Source organism: Apium graveolens, chromosome 3 (genome assembly GCF_009905375.1).
Source record: "Apium graveolens cultivar Ventura chromosome 3, ASM990537v1, whole genome shotgun sequence".
In the NCBI taxonomy this organism is placed as follows: Eukaryota; Viridiplantae; Streptophyta; class Magnoliopsida; order Apiales; family Apiaceae; genus Apium; species Apium graveolens.
Window position 1 is genome coordinate 283,747,084 of NC_133649.1, and position 15,542 is coordinate 283,762,625.

Consider the following 15,542-nt stretch of genomic DNA (forward strand, 5'->3'; position numbering starts at 1 on the left):
CTCCTAGCCTTCATTTTCTTCAATCTCCTTGCCAACGAAGGAGTTGCTTTAGCTGCTTCAGAACTTACAGATTTCTTCTTCAAAGTATCAGAACTTTGAGCTGCAGTTTCTTTCTGAGAAGTAACATTCTCAGCTTCAACTATCACAGGTTCTGATGCATGAACCCGTGCTTCAATTATTTCCTCAAATCAACAAAATTTATTATTGACCATAATTGTTATCAAAACATTCATCAAAGGATAAAGTTAAAAATAGATGAAGTAAAGATTAACAATTTGCAATTAAACATGCACAGTGACATAATTTGAGAAACAGAGACTAAATCTTGCAATTAAAGAAAATTTCATTAATATATCAAACGAGTACATTTCATGAAATTTATCGATTACATGCAAAAATTACAAGATAGTCCTATTCTAAGATACTTAACATCAACAGCCTTAGTCCTAGTCTAAAAAGCCTATCGACTAGTTCCTTCTGCTGCTGACAAAGAGCACTGCAAGACGGATGATCCGTTCTTGCTGACGGATGATCCGTTCTAGCTGACGGAGAGCCTCTCTCCTTTCTTCTTCCAATCGATCAAGATGGAGGTGGTAGTCCATCGAAAAGAACAAGAGGTCTGTATGCACCTCTTGTGGAACAGAGTTCCAGAGCTCTTCAGGAATGGCGGTGACATGCCACTCCTGTTGCCAATCATCACAACTCAACTCTATATTGAAAGTTTCATAGTTCATGAACAAGTTGAAACAAACCATTTTTGTTTATGAAGAAGAAAAAATGATGAGAATTAAAAGAGAGAGTGAGTTTGTGAGAAAATGGAAGATGATTTGGCTGGGATGAATAGGCGGTTTAAATAGCCAATGGAATACCAAGGGATGCGAGGACTGTTTAAAGATTAAGAGTAAAAATAATGATGCCTCATCTCCCTAGACCAATGTGTAATAATAACAGTCAGTAAAAAGTTAAAGCAAGAGTTAATGAGCACGTAAAATAAACAATAATTACTGTGCACATGCAGTTTTTCAAGACCAACACGTTTATCACTAACCCGTAATGATTATGACTGTTTTTATCTTACCAAGATATATTCTGATTTAAATATGACTGTTTCAGATTTTACCACAAATAAGTCAAGTAAAGAAAAATGCCACGTAAGCATCAAGGATTCTATCAGGATTTAATATCAGAACTTAACTTATATCAGATTTTACCAGTCATCAGAATATGGCTTCTATACTCAAAAAGTGAATATCTTTTTATGTGATTCTTCATACAAATACTGACTTGTTTTCTTCAGAGTTTAATCATCAGAACTTCCATCAGAATTTGTCCTCAGAATTTATGCAAATGACACTTAACTGTTTGTCAAAAATAACTTAATCACCACAATAATTTTCATCATTCATATGGAGTGAAAGTGTGTGCATTCATCAGAATATTAGATAAAGATTAAAGTCTGATAAACTTCAGTACATCTTAGAAATAATGCATAACTCAGAAAAGTGCTTAGAATCTGTCATCAATCATGAAGTCTACTATAGAACAAATTTATGCAAGAGTCCACCTCAACTATTTGTGCTCATTTTATGCATCTTTTGAAATTCCTTTTTACAGTGGCTTCTCAGTGTAAGTGAGTCACGACTGCTTATCAGAATTTATGCTGTTGTCATAGTATTTCTCCAGTAATTAGAGAATGTGAAAAGTCACCAAGAAAATTTATTTGCTTTTCTAATGCATATTACTTAATACCAGCAATGCACTTGGGTCTTCCCTTCCACATATTTACTCTAGATCTCAAAGGAGTACCTGACTTTTATTTCTTTTCTTTTCTTTTGATAAGTGAGGCTTATCATCATTTAGTTCATCCTTAAGATTTATTGACATCGGAATCTAACAGATAAGAAGCAATAATCTAGTTTGTGACTTAGTAATAAGATACACAAAGTAAACTTGATTAAGCTCAAAATCATAATTTGCTTGTGTTAATGAGTTTCCACATAAACAACTAATTCAAACATGGGATTTCTAGTATGTTAAAGGCTACTCGGTAAGCATCTAGCACAGTTATCCTCATTGGAATAAATAGTCACAGAATATTTAAAATACTATCAGAGTTTAAAGATCCACATCAGATAACAATCAGTATTTAATGAATTTCACTTTAAGAATAGATTTCATGAAGATAAGACAATCTGCAAATACTGATCATAAGGTCTGATGCATGAGAACAAAAACTAAGCAGATTTAGAAAAGAACCTGAAACCATTCCAAGTTCATTTACTAGTCTTGTAAAAGTAGCTTCACATAGTGGTTTTGTGAAGATATCTGCTAGTTGTTGATCTGTTTGAACAAAATGCAATTCCACTGTACCTTCCATCATATGTTCCCTTATGAAATGGTACCTAATGCTAATGTGCTTTGTCATTGAGTGTTGAACTGGATTACTTGTCATAGCAATAGCACTTTGATTATCACAGTAAATAGGGATTTTAGAAAATTCTATCCCATAATCCAGTAACTGATTCTTCATCCAAAGAATCTGTGCACAACAGCTTCCTGCAGCAATATATTCTGCTTCTGCAGTTGATGTGGAAATTGACTTCTGTTTCTTGCTAAACCAAGAAACCAATGTGCCTCCAAGAAATTGGCAGCTTCCACTAGTGCTTTTCCTGTCTATATTGCATCCTACAAAATCTGTATCTGAGTAACCTATTTGCTTAAAATCTGATTCTCTAGGATACCACAATCACGGATCAGCTGTACCCTTAAGGTACTTGAAAATTCTTTTCACAGCTATTAAGTGAGGTTCTCTTGGATTAGCCTGAAATCTTGCACAAAGACAGGTAGCATACATGATATCAGGTCTACTTGCAGTTAAATAGAGTAAAGAACCAATCATACCTTTGTAGTTAGTAATATCTACTGGTGAGCCAGTATCTTTATTTAACTTGGTTGTAGTGGCCATGGGAGTGGATGTTGTTGAACTATCTTGCATTCCAAACTTCTTCAGTAAGTTTCTGGTGTACTTGGATTGACAAATAAAAGTACCTTCTTCATTTTGCTTGACTTGAAGGCCCAGAAAATAACTAAGTTCTCCCATCATACTCATTTAATATCTTGATTGCATTAGCTTTGCAAACCTCTCACAGAGTTTGGCATTTGTAGAAACAAATATGATATCATCAACATATATCTGTACCAAAAGTAAGTCCTTTCCATGGTTGAGGTAGAACAGTGTTTTATCAATTGTACCTCTGTGAAATCCACTTTCCAGAAGGAATTGAGCTAAAGTCTCATACCATGCTCTAGGAGCTTGCTTAAGGCCATAAAGTGCTTTATCAAGCCTGTAGACATGATTTGGAAATTTTGAATCTACAAAGCCTGGAGGTTGTTCAACATAGACCTCTTCTTCCAATTCTCCATTAAGAAAAGCACTTTTCACATCCATTTGAAAGACTTTAAACTTTTTATGAGCATCATAAGCCAAAAAGATCCTTATGGCTTCTAATCTAGCAACTGGTGCAAATATTTCATCATAATCAATACCTTCCTGTTGAGAGTAGCCTTTAGCAACCAGCCTTGCTTTATTCCTTGTAATTATGCCATCACTATCAGTTTTATTTCTGAACACCCATTTTGTGCCAACAACTGATCTATTCTTTGGTCTTGGCATTAGGGTCCAGACTTTATTTCTTTCAAATTCATTTAACTATTCCTGCATTGCTTGTGGCACCCTCCAAACCCGGGTCAGAAGTTTGGGGTCCACAACACCTACTCAATATATAAACCTGTATAAAAAATATTATTTGCAATGACCCTGCTTTCCATAACCACGGATCGCAACAGGTTAAAGTATGAAAATAAGCCACAACCTTAACTTTATTACAACGTACCAAATCCCAACTAATTTAATTTATAACTGAAATAAAATTATTCTTACAACCTTGCTATCTCACTACTGCAATAAGCTCTTGCTAGCTCGATCAATCATAATTTGGAATCCTAGCTCAAACATTGAACTGGGAAACCTCGCTATCAACCGTATCCTTCTTAACTGTAGAATACATAAAAAGATTCGCAAGAGTGAGCTAACTAGCTCAGCAAGTCATATTATCAATAACTGAGGTTAAACAATAATAGATGAGGGATTCAAAGGAATCAAGTTTCTTGTTAAACAACTAATAGAATTGGATATTCATTTTAAGTTTTTAAAATCAAGGTTAGGCTGCTGATCAGTCACGCACTAACCCCGAGCAGAGCACACATCACTGCTCTAACTACTGGATCCAAGGCACACATTAGCCTAACTTGACCATCGATATGGTCTGACCACGAATCTGGTCTAAACAAAGAAAACTATCCAATTCTAAAGCATTTCAATATGATAAACAAGAGAGTTTAATAAACCGGATCATAATTAATAACAATAAAACATTTGTATAAGAGCATAATAAAAATTCATGGTTACCGAAAGGGTATGTCAAAGTACATAAAAGAAGTGGCCTCCAGCCTGTAGGACAATCGGGTATTAGATAATAATGTTTTTACAGGGTTTTCATACTTTGATGTCACAAGGTATGGTTGAGTATAAAAGTTTCTGTATGTTTAAAACAATTTTGTTCCAGTGTTTGGTATATGATGGTTATATATTTGTGGAGTAGTATCGTATTTGTGTGGTTTAATATTTGGTAAATCAACAAGAAATGGTTCACAAAGAATAAGGCTTACGGCTCAATATCAAATGATGTGGCTCAGGTTCAAGGATGAAGGATTCAAAGTATTTCCAATATAAGACAGAGCTATTTTGAATATTAACAATATGTCACAAGAGAATTTAGAAATATTTGCAATATATCTCGAGAAAGGTTTAGAAGTACTTGCCTTATCATAATCGATTTTAACTTCACTTGCACTTGTCTAATGACTCCATTCAACAATCACTCATCTGCTTCTTCTATGCCTCGCTTCTATCTTCTGATTACTTGCTGTATTTTCTACATGTCAATCCTATTTTCTGATCACCTGCTTCTCTTTCCTACGCATTGCTTACTCTGCTAGGCATCATAAGTATCTATTAATATTTAACACATACGATTCTATTCGACATACACTTCTCTTTACCCTTCGTTTTACCCAAATCCGATTAACGGATTGAAAGTTATGCTATAAATAAGTAACTGCCGAACATATAGACCGACAGTCAACCAACAAGTCACATATAACACATAGCACGTCACATAATCAATGATATATCATTTATAAAGAAGTCTCAGATCATAAACAGGTTTTCGAGTACTTAAAATTATTTTTAAAATATTTTTCGGAATTAAACGGGTCGTTGGATCAATTTCGGAGTAATAAACAGTGTTCGGTTGGCCAAATCTGGCTTTAAAACAATTTTATGATAATTATCGAGCCTTGAAAATAATTTGAAATAATATTTTAAAGCTCGAAACTATTTTCCGGAATTTTTAAATTATTTTTAAATAATTAAATCTAATTATTAAATCAATTAAAATTAATTAATAACTAATTAAATTAATTAATCAATTAATATTTAAATTAATTGACTAATTAAATAATTAGTTATCAACTAAAATTAATTAATTAAATAATCAAGATTCATTTTGGAGTTAAAAATAATTTTTCAGAATTAAATATAGATTTTTAGAATTTAAATAAATAAATAAAACCAATTTCTAAAAAAAATAGAAATTCCCGGGGGTAAAGTGTAAGGTTTTGAAACTTTTGATCGTAATTTCAGAGGTGTAAGATTTGTAAAGTTTGGTACTAAAATTGAAACTTGGAGAAACGTCAGGGGTAAAATTGACATTTCTGCCACCGCCGTCGTCTTCTCCGGTGGACTCGCCGGTTTTTCACCGGAATTCCGTCCTCGTGCTCAGAACCCGTTCATCTGGTGCAGAATTAAAGAGTGGCTTCTGGGGAATTTGTTTCCGTACTTAGTTTCTATCCACGATGAACAGAACGACAGGAAAACTAGTCGAAAAGTTCATCGCCGCCGTTAAGTTCACGAGCTCCGGCGAAGCCTAATTCACCCCTTCCCGGAATCGTTTGATACTTTACTATGTACCATTCCACTGCAAATTAGGCTAGGAACACAATCCAGTCATCCAAAACTACTAATAACCACGGATTCAAAAACGCCTAAATCGAATTAAGAACCTTCAAACATATTATAAACCCTAATTTATAATTTCGAAAATCAAACACCAATTTGAACACGTTATTGAACTCCAAATCACACATATAATATATCAAAATCATCAGGAAGACGAGCTCTACAACATACAATCATTAAATCATACAAACAATCTCTCGAACAAAAATTTGTAATTTAAATACCAAGAAATTCGAATATAAATAATTAAATAGAAAATCACCTGATGTTTCTGGGTTGAAATTGATGGAAGATTTGGATTCTAGATTTCAGTAGCTTCGTTTTGAGTATATGTACGCCAAAATCGGATATCGATAATGCCTCCGAATTTGTGTTTGATTATGAAGAACATAATATAATTATAGTATTTTCTCTGTAAAAATTCTGTAAATACTGTTTGCAAATGATTTCCGGTACAAAATAAAATACGGTAGAGGCTATTTATAATTACGGGAAATTAGTATCCCGTTGGATCATTCCGGATGTAAAATGGTACGTTTATTTATAAAAGCTGATCCAAACGGTACCGATTTTCGAGATAATTATCCAAATCAGTACAATTTGTACTGCGGTCTTGGTCTCAGCGCCTGGTTACACGTATTACGAAGTGATAATTGTGATAGTTTAATAAAAAGCTCCCGTTTATCGAAAATACGAGTTTTATTGATTTACCGAAACGAATAATGTATCGAAAATGTTGCGCCGGGACCCGCGCAGGACAAACCGTACGCCGGATCGAAAAAGTCAAAACATGGAAAATGCTCGGAATATTGCAATTAGGTTAGGAAGGAGTTTTCGGAAGAGTTTCGGGATCTATAAACGTAAACACGGATGACGTCGGTTGGTTCCCGTTTTTATAAAATAGGTTTTAAATACCCAGAAAAAGATTTTATAAAATCCATATGATTTCTATAAATTCATAAATCAACATAAAAATAATTACGAGGATATGACAATTATCTATATTTTATTTTGGACATATAAAAATTAAAATACTCAATTAATATTATTTTTAAACATCCAAACACATTTAGCACTTAACAAATAATTTACAAAATAGATACTGAACATACATAATAATTATTTATTAGCAAAAATAATTACACGATATATCCCGGATATTACATCCTTCCCCCCTTAAAAGGATTCTGTCCTCAGAATCTCCTAAGAAAATAAATGAGGACACTTTTCTTTCATATCACTTTCTAACTCCCAGGTTGACTCTTCAACCTTTGGGTTTTCCACAATACTCTTTCTAACTTTATCACTTTATTTCTCAATACTTTCTCTCTTCCTTCTAGAATCTCTATCGGACTCTCTACATATGATAAATTTGCCTGGAGCTCTATTGGCTTCTATTCTATTACATGCTTGGAGTCTGGATTATATTTCCTAATCATCGATACATGAAAAACATTGTGAATGTGCTCCATGTGCGAAGGTAACGATAACTCGTAAGCTACTTTGCCAACGTGCTTTAAAATCTCAAAAAGATCCGACATATCTTGGGCTAGGTTTTTTTTTCCTTTCTTTCCAAACCTCGTTAATCCCTTCCACGGTGATACTTTTAGTAATACCAAATTCCCTTCTTCGAATTTCATATCTTTCCTTGATTAATCTGCATATTTCCTTTGACGATCTTGTGCTGTTATTAATCTTTTCTAGATAACTTTAATAGCTTCTTTTGTCTGCTACACTAATTTAGGTCCAAGTATTTTGCATTCTCCTACTTCGTCCTAATACACTGGAGATCTGCATTTGCGTCCCTAAAGGGCTTCATAGGGTGACATCCCAATATCGGCGTGATAACTGTTGCTGTAAGCAAATTCTACCAGAGGTAAATGCTCGTCCCAATTTTCTTTAAAATCAATAGTACCCAGGTGTAACATGTCCTCGATTGTCTGGGTCGTTCCTTCACTCTGGCCGTCCGTCTGCGGGTGGTAAGCCGTACTCATATTCAGTCTCGTTCCCAAACATTCTTGAAAACTCTCCCAAAATCTTGAATTAAATCTTGGATCTCGATCGGATACGATGGACACAGGAATTCCATGACGAACTACAATTTCTTTTAAGTACATATGAACTGACTTGTCTTGTGAAAATCTTCCATGTATAGACAGAAAATGAGCTGACTTGGTAAATCTATCCATTATAATCCAAATGGTATCATGATTAGCTTTTGTGCTTGGTAACCCAACTATGAAATTCATGGCGAGATGCTCCCACTTCCACTCTGGAACCTCCAATGGCTGTAGCAATCCACTTGGTCTCTGATGTTCTACTTTAACTCTTTGACATATATAACATCTGCTAATCCATTTCACAATTTCCCTCTTCATACCTAGCCACCAATAATTTTCCTTTAAATCTCTATACATCTTGGTACTCCCTGAATGGATTGAATACCTTGAATTATGAGCTTTCTATAAAATTTCATTCTTCAATTCCTTCACTGGTGGAATCCAAATTCTAGAAGAAAACCTAAGAATACCTTGATCGTCCTTTTTGTGTGCACAATTCTTCACCTACTAAATGATTTATATCCTGATTCATTACCTCTTCCTGACACATCTTTATCTTCTCTAACAATCCCGACTAAAAAGTTATACTTATACATTCTTACTCCTTTTTAGATCATGAACCCTGACTTCCAATTCCAACTTCTAGAGTTCCATAGATAATTCTTCTGGTACGGTCTCTATGTTCATTCTCTCTCCTTCTTACTCATCTCTTGTCACTACATTTGCTTTTCCTCGGGAGTTCATACTTCAACTCTTATGGTCCGTATATATCTCACATCTTTCTTTATACTTATAATATTTCCCAATCTTTCAAAACAAATATTTTTGTTGCTTTTAATTCCCAGTTATGAGTAGGGTACTTCTGCTCATAAGGTTTCGGTTGTCTGGATGCATATGCAATAACTTTATTGCTTTGCATCAACACACATCCTATTCCCTTACAAGAAGTATCACTATAAACTAACAAATCTCCCTGATACTTTCAAAACGATAAAATAGGTGTTGTAACCATTCTTTCATTTAACTCCGCAAAACTTTCTTCACCCTTCTCTATTTCATATAACCTTCTTGCTTTTCCTGGTTAGCTTCATCCAAAATATTGCAACTTTCAAGAAATCTTGCACAAATTTCCGATAGTAACTGGCCCATGATAAAACTTCTTACTTTTGTTGGTGCCTCTGGTCTTTCTTTATTCATACTATATTTAAAGTTTTCTTTTAAATCCCCTTTTGTCTCCTCCTTACTGACTATCTATACTAAGAATTATACTTCCTGCCATTAAAGTTTTCACCTGGTAAACTTTTTATACCGCTTCTTTCTTCTTTGATTCCTCAGCTATCATTGTATAGGTTGCATGGTTCTTCTTAAGTAATACAAGTACATCTTATCCAGATTCCTCCTTCAAAATTCTACTCATCAAATTTAAATATCACTGGTATATCAGTTCATCCAGCTAACATTTCTAGAAATTTATAACAACAGTACTGAGTTCTGAAAATTATCTTTGATATGTCCATAAGTTCAATCTTCATTTGGTAAAATACTCAGTCTTAAATCAATCTTATAAAAATACCTTGCTTCGTTCATTTAATTAAACAAATCATTGGTTCGAGGTAATAGATATCTGCTCTTGAGAGTAAACTTGTTGAGCTTTCGCGAACACATAATCTCACACTTCCATCTTTCTTATTAACACATCGTGCCGGTGCACTTTAGGGGTGGTACGCTAGGTCCAGTTGCTTTTTCTTCTAATTATCTCCTGCGTTTGCTCTGGTAACTCCTTTATTTTATCTGGTGCCATTTTGTATAGGGCTTTAGATACTGGCTTCATTTCAGGTGCTGAATTAATCATAAACACATTTTCTTTACCTAAAGGAAATATTGGTAACTCATCTGGAAATATATATCTTGAGACTGTAAAATCTTCAAGTTCGGTTTGCTCCTGACTCTTAGTTATATTTGCCATAGCACTTATATTTTGGTCATTGTAATCATAAATCGTTCTTAACAAGTTCTTTACTTTCCTTTGTCCTTTAAACTTCTTCACGTTCTCATTTGGCGTCTTCAGAACTATCTTCCATCACGACGGTCTACCTGGACATCACACTTGAATAGTTAATCCACTCCTTAGAATAATGTCAAATCCTCTTATCACAAATGATATCAATTCTTCGCAACTTATTGCCAGAAATATCAATTCCGCCATTGGTACTTACTTATTCAATAACTGCACGTTCTTAACTTGCTAGTCCTTTAGTCATAAACTTATTGATTCGATAGGATAATTCATCTTATCAATAAAACCTTGAGAGATACACGATCAAATTGCTCCCACATCTTTCAATACTTTAACGCATAAGGTATCCGCAATAATCTTCCACGTCATCACATCCATATTCTAAATAACATATCGCAAATTCTCGTTCTCGGAGATGTATCCCTTATTGAAGTAGATTCCCTTGACTGTTAATGCATCCCTGGCTAGGGCCAGTGATTTGCAATTCTCACCATATGCCCTTGTTTCCTTTCTATGCATGAGAGGTAGATGAGACTTTGCCCGCTGAGTGTATAATACGTTGACTTTTGTTTAAAAAGCTCTCGCAAGGAACAACGGTACAACGAAAGAACTAGAAGGATTCACAATTTTAATAACCTTAGAGTTGAAAAGAAAGAAAAAGTAATGATTTGAATATGAATGAGACAACCACATTGGTACTTAAGATGGCCAGTCTTTCATACCGTATGGCATACAGCACATGATTAGGTGGTGTCCCACCTGACTCTTTGTCATTCCGATAAAGCGTCTCATCATAACACTGTTTGTCCCAATCAGAAAGCAAAATCTGAGGGGAAAAATTAAATTTGAAAGGAATGCAAAATCCTCCATTTTGATATCACCAGAAAGAATTTATTAAGAAAAGGAGTTCATACATTTTTAGGAATTGAAAAAAAATATACGCTGTAATGTTGAGGACAAGAATGATACCATTGGTCACCATCCACATTGCACTTGTATTCATCTTTCGAGCTTGCTCGATCATTTCCCAATTGTATCACATAACAACTTTAGAAGTATGCTAAAATGCCTTCGCAACTAAGCATTATGGTAGATTCTTACTTGTTAAGTCTCGCGTCTGTAACGTCGCACCTACACGTATAATACTTTAACAATTCGATCATAATGGCGTTCTTATCAAATAACCTTGAGTTTCCTCTTTTTAATTTGGAATAATCATGAATCATTTAACATAGCGATCTTTTTATTAATAATATTCTTCTTTTAGAAAAGTCTGAAAATCTTCCCAATCTTCCTCGGTCATGCTCAGTTTTCTGTTAAATCAATGAATTCTTTGAACTCTGATAATCCCAGTAATTGGATGAATAGTTACTCTGTACGCTGGTTCTGTTGTTAATCCTTTCAGACAATACTTGCACCTTGCTGTTAGGAATAATTAACTTCTTCATATTCGCAGGTTACCTCATTCTCCGAATTAACAATACTTTAACGAACAAGAAACTCAAGTAGCAACTTGACAACCAAGGTTTAAAACTTATTTTATTCAAAAAGGCTTTAAAAAAAGTTGTGAGGAAAAATCTTTTTCGAAAATTTGTTTAAAATTTTGAAAATTTTGAAAATCACACCTCCGGTTGTCCTTACTGTATAAGTTGGTTGTTGTCCTTCTTATGACCAGATACCAAGTTAAAGAAACAATCACTCAAGGGTCCATTCACTTCCATTTATCTCCCCTCCTTCATTGGGTCTATTACTTTCCTTAATCAATAAAAACTTCCGCTGTCGTTGCACGTTATCTTATTCGTAGCTTCACATTAAGGCTCTCATACTGGTAGTACTCCCGTTAACCACTTGGTAATCATTAAGCGGAACAAACTATCCAATAGTCAACAAGTCAGCTAATGTCACATCATCTTGTTAAAATATATATCACATCATTACAACACCAATTTCTAATTTCAAGAAATCTTCAGATCCCTAATCTCCTCTAACTCTCTCTCTTCAACACATATCTACTCCATTCCACAAGCTAGTCATGAGTGGCCTAATTACTAATAGCTTCTTGTAACCTGATAACAGCCATCCTCCAGAACACTTGAATCTTCTTTCTAAACTCCTTCTCACCTTAATTTGTATCTCAATACTCACTATTTACTGCAGCTATCGTGTCCCTTCCCGCAAATGTTGTTGTTTCATTGGAAAGGTTTTTAGACTGAGGATATAGAATATGGTGTATAGTGAACAGAAAAGATACATTCATAGTTGAATGTTCAAAAGAACAAGAGTAAACAAATGAAGGTTCTTGAATAGGTAGTCCCATATCAAGAGATGATAGAATAGCGTTGAATAACTTGGAGAGGCACAACTATCATCATAAAAGGTAATACCAATAATACTGATGGAGGAACAAGGCGTAAATTGAATCTGGGAAAAGATGACGATCCTTAAACGGAAAGCTCCAAACAATCAGTTGATGCAGGGAAATCAGGATCTGCCATTACCGTTGCCTGGATATCATGTCGCTAGTTAAGAATCCCGAATCGCAACACGAACCGTGCCGGAGACCTATTATACAATCGCACTCAACCTCACGATGACCTATCTTTCTATTTCCTATTCCTAATCCAAACCCTCTACCCAATCCCGACAATCTAGGCTTGTTTCAGTGACTTATAACATGTAGCTCTGATACCAACCTGTGGCGCCCTCCAAACCTGGGTCAGAAATTTGAGGTCCACAACACCTACTCAATATATATAAACCTGTATATAAAATATTATTTGCAATGACCCTGCTTTCCATAACCACGGATCGCAACAGGTTAAAGTATGAAAACAAGCCACAACCTTAACTTTATTACAACGTACCAAATCCCAACTAATTTAATTTACAACTGAAATAAAATTATTCTTACAACCTTGCTATCTCACTACTGCAATAAGCTCTTGCTAGCTCGATCAATCATAATTTGGAATCCTAGCTCGAACATTGAACTGGAAAACCTCGCTATCAACCGTATCCTTCTTAACTGTAGAATACATAAAAAGATTCGCAAGAGTGAGCTAACTAGCTCAGCAAGTCATATTATCAATATGTCACAAGAGAATTTAGAAATATTTGCAATATATCTCGAGAAAGGTTTAGAAGTACTTGCCTTATCATAATCGATTTTAACTTCACTTGCACTTGTCTAATGACTCCATTCAACAATCACTCATCTGCTTCTTCTCTGCCTCGCTTCTATCTTCTTATTATTTGCTGTATTTTCTACATGTCAATCCTATGTTCTGATCACCTGCTTCTCTTTCCTACGCCTTGCTTACTCTGCTAGGCATCATAAGTATCTATTAATATTTAACACATACGATTCTATTCGACATACACTTCTCTTTACCCTTCGTTTTACCCAAATCCGATTAACGGATTGAAATTTATGCTATAAATAAGTAACTGCCGAACATATAGACCGACAGTCAACCAACAAGTCACATATAACACATAGCACGTCACATAATCAATGATATATCATTTATAAAGAAGTCTCAGATCATAAACAGGTTTTCGAGTACTTCAAATTATTTTTAAAACATTTTTCAGAATTAAACGGGTCGTTGGATCAATTTCGGAGTAATAAACAGTGTTCGGTTGGCCAAATCTGGCTTTAAAACAATTTTATGATAATTATCGAGCCTTAAAAATAATTTGAAATAATATTTTAAAGGTCGAAACTATTTTCCGGAATTTTTAAATCATTTTTAAATAATTAAATCTAATTATTAAATCAATTAAAATTAATTAATAACTAATTAAATTAATTAATCAATTAATATTTAAATTAATTGACTAATTAAATAATTAGTTATCAACTAAAATTAATTAATTAAATAATCAAGATTCATTTTGGAGTTAAAAATAATTTTTCAGAATTAAATATAGATTTTTAGAATTTAAATAAATAAATAAAAACAATTTCTAAAAAAAATAGAAATTCCAGGGGGTAAAGTGTAAGGTTTTGAAACTTTTGATCGTAATTTCAGAGGTGTAAGATTTGTAAAGTTTGGTACTAAAATTGACACTTAGCAAAAAAAAAAAAAAAAAAAAATTGACACTTGGAGAAACGTCAGGGGTAAAATTGACATTTCTGCCACCCCCGTCGTCTTCTCCGGTGGACTCGCCGGTTTTTTACCGGAATTCCGTCCTCGTGCTCAGAACCCGTTCATCTGGTGCAGAATTAAAGAGTGGCTTCTTGGGAATTTGTTTCCGTACTTAGTTTCTATCCACGATGAACAGAACGACAGGAAAACTAGTCGAAAAGTTCATCGCCGCCGTTAAGTTCACGAGCTTCGGCGAAGCCTAATTCACCCCTTCCTGGAATCGTTTGATACTTTACTATGTACCATTCCACTGCAAATCAGGCTAGGAACACAATCCAGTCATCCAAAACTACTAATAACCACAGATTCAAAAACGCCTAAATCGAATTAAGAACCTTCAAACATATTATAAACCCTAATTTATAATTTCGAAAATCAAACACCAATTTGAACACGTTATTGAACTCCAAATCACACATATAATATATCAAAATCATCAGGAAGACGAGCTCTACAACATACAATCATTAAATCATACAAATAATCTCTCGAACAAAAATTTTTAATTTAAATACCAAGAAATTCGAATATAAATAATTAAATAGAAAATCACCTGATGTTTCTGGGTTGAAATTGATGGAAGATTTGGATTCTAGATTTCAGTAGCTTCGTTTTGAGTATATGTACGCCAAAATCGGATATCGATAACGCCTCCGAATTTGTGTTTGATTATGAAGAACATAATATAATTATAGTATTTTCTCTGTAAAAATTCTGTAAATACTGTTTGCAAATGATTTCCGGTACAAAATAAAATACGGTAGAGGCTATTTATAATTACGGGAAATTAGTATCCCGTTGGATCATTCCGGATGTAAAATGGTACGTTTATTTATAAAAGCTGATCCAAACGGTACCGATTTTCGAGATAATTATCCAAATCAGTACAATTTGTACTGCGGTCTTGGTCTCAGCGCCTGGTTACACGTATTACGAAGTGATAATTGTGATAGTTTAATAAAAAGCTCCCGTTTATCGAAAATACGAGTTTTATTGATTTACCGAAACGAATAATGTATCAAAAATGTTGCGCCGGGACCCGCGCAGGACAAACCGTACGCCGGATCGAAAAAGTCAAAACATGGAAAATGCTCGGAATATTGCGATTAGGTTAAGAAGGAGTTTTCGGAAGAGTTTCGGGATCTATAAACGTAAACACGGATGACGTCGGTTGG